The 6,921-nt window shown below is 35.6% G+C and overlaps 1 non-coding gene across 1 annotated transcript; it reads left to right on the top strand.

Moving 5' to 3' along the window:
• The first annotated feature begins 792 nt into the window (after positions 1-792).
• On the top strand, positions 793-868 carry TRNAV-CAC (transfer RNA valine (anticodon CAC)). The gene has a single exon. It is a non-coding gene; the product is annotated as a tRNA-Val (tRNA).
• The last annotated feature ends 6,053 nt before the right edge of the window (positions 869-6,921 follow it).

Here is a 6,921-nt window from a genome sequence, read left to right as displayed (position 1 = left end):
TAAATATAAACTGACTACGCTCTATACCTGGTTGCTTATAATCATAAGAAACTAAAAAATAACCACTTAAGTGTTACCAAAAATAAAAGCATGATTTTTTCTTTCCCATGTTGAATGGATTCCCTGGATATAAAGTTCTTGCATGTGAACCTCTTAGAATAATATCAGAATTAGTGAAAAGACAGTGTATATACAACAGAATACTACTCAGCCACAAGAAAAGATGAAATACTGCCATTTGTGAGAACATGGATTAAGCTTGAGAATATTATGCTAAGTGAAATAAATCAGAAAAAGGAATTTTAAGAATCAGTGATTTCACTCATATGTGGGATTTAAAACTGAAAGCAACAAAAGAAGAGACAAGGAAATCAAACAAACAAAAACTCATAGACACACAGAACAAACATTATGGTGGTTACCAAGAGGAGGGGATTGGGAGAGAGTAAAGAATAAGGGGGTCAGTATATGATGACAGAAGATTTGCCTTTGGGTGGTAAGCACACAATGCAACATACAAATGATGTACACTTGACACTTAAGAAATCTTATTAAACAAAGTCACCCCAGTAAAGTTAATTAAAAATAAAAATTTAATAAAAATGTCTGTAGGAAAAAAAAAAGCAGTCATTACAATAAAGAGGAATGTCAATATATTAGTAATGTTTCCTAGGTAGGTTAATAAATTTTTCATTGTAATATATATTACATTTGTTGAGTAAGCAATTCATAGTTGTTTAAAATTAAATTTTAATATATACTGACAGTTAGTAACAATTATAAAAGTACTAGGCCCTGGCCGTTTAGCTCAGTGGTAGAGCAATGGCCCCACGTGCGGGAGTCCTGGGTTCGATTCCCGGCCAGGGCACACAGGAGAAGCGCCCATCTGCTTCTCCACCCCTCCCCCTCTCCTCCCTCTCTGTCTCTCTCTTCCCCTCCTACAGCTGGGGCTCCACTGGAGCAAGGTTTGCCCGGGTGCTGAGGATGGCTCTGTGGCCTCTGCCTCAGGCACTAGAATGGCTCTGATTGCGGCAGAGCGACACCCCAGAGGGGCAGAGCATTGCCCCCTGTTGGGCATGCCGGGTGGATCCCGGTCGGGCGCATGCGGGAGTCTGTCTGACTGCCTCTCTGTTTCCAACTTCAGAAAAGTACAAAAAAAAAATTAAATAAATAAATAAAATAAAAATACTAAAAATTCTAAAACCACTGAAGATAAATGTTGAGTTATGGATTATTTCTATGTAAAGTCAAACTTTTAGTTTAAATATTCTGGCACTATCAGATATTTAGTAGGGGTTGAAGAGGCAAATAATATTTCCAGCTCTTACAGGGTTTATCATTTAAGGAAACTCTGATGTGCTTCCTAACTGAATTTTTTCCTCTTTTGCTTTCGTGTTTTTCACTTGATTTTCTTTAGCCTCCGCTGATTGAAGTTTCCAGTGTTTATCACATGGCTTGGATGAGAGTAGAGAGTCCCAGGACTTCTCATTAAATTTTCTCATTCTAGGTCAAGGACAATACACAACCTGACAGAAGAAACTCAGTATGCTGAGCAAGGCCTGGTCTTCATGACACTTTGCCAATGTCAATCTTACACTCCTATGTTCATTGTATTACTATGTACAATAGCCAAGATCTGGAAACAGTCCGAGTGCCGACCAGTAAATTAGTAGATAAAAACTGTGGTACATTTACACAATAGAATAGTATACAGCTATAAAAGAAAATCTTACCTTTTTAGTAGCATAAATAACCTGGAGATATTATGCTAAGTGAAATAAGTCAGTCAGGGAAAGACGCATATCACAGAATCTCACTTATATGTGAATCTAATGAATAAAATAAGCTGATGAACAAAATAGAAAAGGAGGCATGGATACAGGGAACAGACTGACATCTCTCAGAGATGAGGAGGGTGAGGGAACTGGATAAAAGAAGGTGAAACGTTAGCCAAAAAACATAGACTGAACAGAACACACAGACACAGACAACAGGGTGGCGATAGAGGAATAGGGGAAGGTAAGTGGAGGTGAGCAAAGGGGGAAAGTGGGGATGGAAAAGACCTTGCTTGGAGTAAGGGGAGCATGATGCATTGTGCAGATGATGTTTTGTTGAGTTGTACATTTGAAATCTGTATGGTTTTGTGAACCAATTTCACCACAAGAAATTTAACTTAAAAATAAATTTTCATATTTTTCAAAAGCTAACTCTTGTGAAAAGCAGGAGTAGCAAGTCCTCTTTTTAAATAGAAATACCATAACAAGGAAGATAGAAAACTGTCCAGGTGCAGTAAAACTTCAATTACTGTTTGAAAGTTCATAAGTACAGCTCTAAGAGGAGAGTGGTAGTAGTAATGAAAGACTATCCTTACTTACAAGTTGCTATAGCAGGAAACGATAGTGCCAATAGCAAAGGCTTGGAGCATAACCTGGGCCCAGGAGGACCTAGATCTGGAGTGTTAGTTAGAGGGATAGTGTGCTCATCAGAAGCACTAGAACTGCACATCCTGGATAAAGGTGACTAAGAATAAATTCTACCTAGTGACCTGAGCAATCGTATGGCAGTGATGCAATGGTACAAGTTATCATGGTTTGCAGGAAAGAATATATCAAACAGGAATAATTATATGTGTAAGCTTAAATTTCAGAGATGTTGGAAGATTCCTCAATATATTTTTCCAATCAAGTATTCTGCTGGCTAAAATTCTAGAATCTTTGTCTCTTGTGAAAATGCAAATGTGAAGTAATTTTATATCAAATATTGTTAACCAATAGTTAATATATGCAACTATTCAGTAGATTTTATCATGTTTACAATGCACCAAGCACTAGTTTATCCCAAAGGATAGAGAGACAAAAAGAAAAAAAAAAGGATGAAAAAACAACCTAAATTTAGAGGTAATTAAATATTAAAATTGAGTATGTATACTCAAGTTGCTAAATATTGATGCAAACACCTCTCGATGCTTGGATCAGAGATAGGAGCCACAGAGAATTTTAAAGTTTGAGTTGAGACATGAAGAATGAGTTTATTTTTCCAAAAACATAAGACAAGGGTGAACATTCTAGAGAAGAAAAAAACAAAACAAAACAAAAATACAGAACAATGAGTGCACAACTTAGAAAAGTGAAAGATCATGGTATTACTGTGCATTATTGCCTGTTGGCACCACAGTGTAAATGCATTTATTTTCTCTCTCACAGTTAATTTATGTCAGGGTAGGGTGACAACCCTGATATCTGTAATAAAAGTTATTATAATAAAAGAGGCATTTTTTTTCCTTTGAGTTGCGGTTTGGGCTGCCTTTGCTTGCAAAGGCATGGTTTAGACATGATTGGTAGGTAATGATATCATAAACAGTTATTTTCAGGGATACATTTTACTCTTACATTTCCAAAGTGCTTTCGCATAAACTGAAGATATATAAAAAAGAAAAAACATTTAAATGGCTATTGAAACAATTTAACAACATATCCACAACAAACTGACTTTTCTCTCTTACTTCATTATTTCTTCCTGTTTCATATAATTCTACCTGTATTGATCTCAAATTTGTAAAATCAATCAAAACAAAAAAAGATATAGGTTGCTCATTAACAGTATTTATGGTTTTTAGATCAGGATGGATCTTGTGGGTAATTCCATTTCCTGCTGAAGGCATTTCATGGCAGATTAATTGCTGGCTATAAAGGTGCTACTCATTATACTATACTTATCAACCCTTGGGGAAGAATGTTATTTTTCTAGCCACAATCCTGCCTAATACTGATTTTTTAAAACCATCCATTGATTTGTACAGGTTTTGTAATTTGTGTCTTTCTTTTTATACTCTGCACTTCTCTAGACTCTTAATGTATATTTTATGACATATTTTAGTCAAGCACAATCTTGTGGACTACTAGGTAAGCTCAAGGTGTTTAATTGTTAAACTTGGGGAATTCTACTGTGTGTAATCTAGTTGTCAGAATATCAGAACAGTGGAAAAGAATATAGATTATATTTCACTGTAGTTGATTGCCTCAGAGGGAAGACCTTTAGCAACCCCTTCTCCTAAAGAAGGTGGTGATGAACCCATAAAAACAGGAGCAATTACATAATATCTTTTATGGGAGTGGGGAGGAAAAATCACTTTCTTTTTGAATGAAAAGAATAAATATTCAGTATTTTTATGTTATCTGAGAAAAGCTTTTTATAATTGACCATGTATAAAAAAATGCACTTTCTACATAGTAAAGAACTCCTTCTTTCTCTGTGTAAGATACAATTTAAGCAAGACATTGAAAAATAATTTTAGGTTGACTGTTCACCTCAGAATCCTAAAAAAGAAGATAGCTTACAAAAAAACTACAAATAGAGAAGAGAGATAATATTGATAAAGTAATTTTGGTAAAGGAACCATATATATCTTCTGGTATCCTTTTTGGGTTTATAATCTTAGAAAAGCATAAATTCATTCTGTTCACTCAATTTTGTACATATATTTACTATTTCTTTAAAAATCATACTTTTATTTTTTTGTCATTAGCTAGGTTCTCTCCTATTAAACTGAGGACTTTGCTGCATGAATATGGTACATAAATGTTTTATTCAGGCAGGCTTTGTAGTGAAAATTTATAACTCATAATTTTTTATTTTATTATAATTTAAAGGCAGTTTCCTGAAAGTTTTAGACAAATATAAGAATAACAGATTTTGCCCTGGCCAGAAAACTTGGTTGGTAAGAGCACTGTACCACAGTACAGAGGTTGCCAGTTCGACTCCTAGTCAGGGAACATACAGGAACAGATTAATGTTCTTAGTTCTCTCTCTCACTCTCTCCCTTCCTCTTGTTAAAATCAGTAAGTAAACATTTTTAAAAAGAGTCTTTAAAACATTAATAACAAGTTTTTATTAATTCTTTTTTTAATACAAAATTTAAAAATACAGTTGTACCTTGACACATGTAATTCATTTCATGGCCAAGCTTGTGACTCAATTTGCTTGTGTATCAAATTGAATTTCCTCATTTAAATTAATGAGATTGTAATTAATCCATTCCGGCCCCCAAAAACCACACAAATGTTTTGTTTTGTATGCTTTTAAATAAGAAAATGTACTTTATAAATAACAAATACATACATATATATACATGATAGGAGAGAATGTAAAGAAATAAACTGGTTTATGAAGTGTATTTACCTTCAAGGTCAGAAGATGCTAGCAGAGGGGGAGGAGACTGGCAGAGGAGGTTTTCATTTCCTGCGCTATCACTTAACATAACTTACTCTCTACACACTTAACGCTACATTTAATTGCAAAATTAACATTACACACTACGTATGATACTGTATATACATTTTATCAAATTACTTGTGTAACCTGAATGTTCAGCAGGCTATCTAATGGAGGGTGGCAGAAGCTCATGACTCAAATATCTGCTTGTGACTTAAAAATCACGTGAGTCACTGCTCGTATCTCAAATTGCTCATGATTTAAAGTGCTCGTGTGTCAAGGTACCACTGTAGTAAAATGCTTAAAATAAATGCAGAGTGATAGTCTCAGATAAGACTGCCAAATGTGTAAGGTGCTGATTCAATAATTAATCACAAGAAATGAAAATGACAATTAAAGAAAATATTAATTACAATGATGCACAGCAACATTAATTTTTATTACAGATTAATATTTTTTAAATTATACCAATTAAGTTTAACTTCTATTATGTAAATAACAATATAGCACTTTTATTTTCACATACGTTAGTCATGTAAAAGACTTTAGAAACATGGTTTAACACATGGAGGTTTTTGAAAGAAATTATGATGTGAGCCCTCTTTCTCAAAAGGAAGCGTGTAGCACACATTCTTAGAGAGAAGAGACAAATGCTCTTTTAGTTCTTTCCTAGACAGTGATGAAAACCTGGGTAAGGGATGAGTCATTGATTGGGAAGCCCGTACTCTGCACAGCCTCCAGCTAGACAGCTTCCTGTTCTGCTCTGACATGGAGCTAACAAAGCCAGGCTTCCAGAATGCTTCATCATCACATGACAGAATAGAGGGCTTGGAAAATTCAATGCTGTCATTCATTCTTTCATCCATTTAACAAATGTATATGGTGCATGAGGCTACATGCTGGCTTCTCAGAGTGCACAGAGACAAGTACCCTGCCTTCAAGAAACTTTATGTACTTTGGAATGAAATATATGAAATAAATATCTTAAAATTACAGATATCATAATGAAGCATACAGGAAAGAGAAATAAGTTAAAAGAGAGATTTACTTCTTGACCAGGTGGTGGAGCAGTGGATAAAGCCATTGGCCTGGGATGCTGAGGACCCATGTTCAAAACCCCAAAGTCACTGACTTGAGCGCAGGCTCATCCAGCTTGAGTGAGGGGTCGTGGATTTTAGCAAAGGGGTCATTCGCTCTGCTGGAGCCCCCCAGTCAAGGCACATATGAGAAAACAGCCAATGAACAACTAAGGCACCACAATAAAGAATTGATTATTTTCATATCTCTCTCTTCTTGTCTGTCTGTATTGAGAGAGAGAGAGAGAGAGAGAGAGAGAGAGAGAGAGAGATTTACTAAACAAGGTCAAGTCAGGAGAGAGATACCACTTCCATTTTATAATAGGGCTATCTTAATAAAAACAATTGTTAATATTATTGGAGAACTGTTAGAGCAAAAAGGGGAACATTCAGTAATCACAGTGGTAGTAACTGCAAGAAGCAGTTAACACCCCTTAGCCAGAGTGAAACAGAAAAAAGGTCGAAATTATTAAAGTTTAAAGCCCGGGAGAGAAGATTTGTGGAGCTGGAACTCTGACTTCTAAGGAGGAGAGCAGTGCCCTCCTGTTATACTCAGAGGCAGGACTCCATGAAACGGAGACACATGGAAAGAGGGCTGCCAGGGGATGGTTTTGGTGTCTCTATGGGGTCATGA

This window comes from Saccopteryx leptura, chromosome 2 (assembly GCF_036850995.1).
Source record: "Saccopteryx leptura isolate mSacLep1 chromosome 2, mSacLep1_pri_phased_curated, whole genome shotgun sequence".
In the NCBI taxonomy this organism is placed as follows: Eukaryota; Metazoa; Chordata; class Mammalia; order Chiroptera; family Emballonuridae; genus Saccopteryx; species Saccopteryx leptura.
This window is presented reverse-complemented; position numbering and strand designations above follow the sequence as displayed.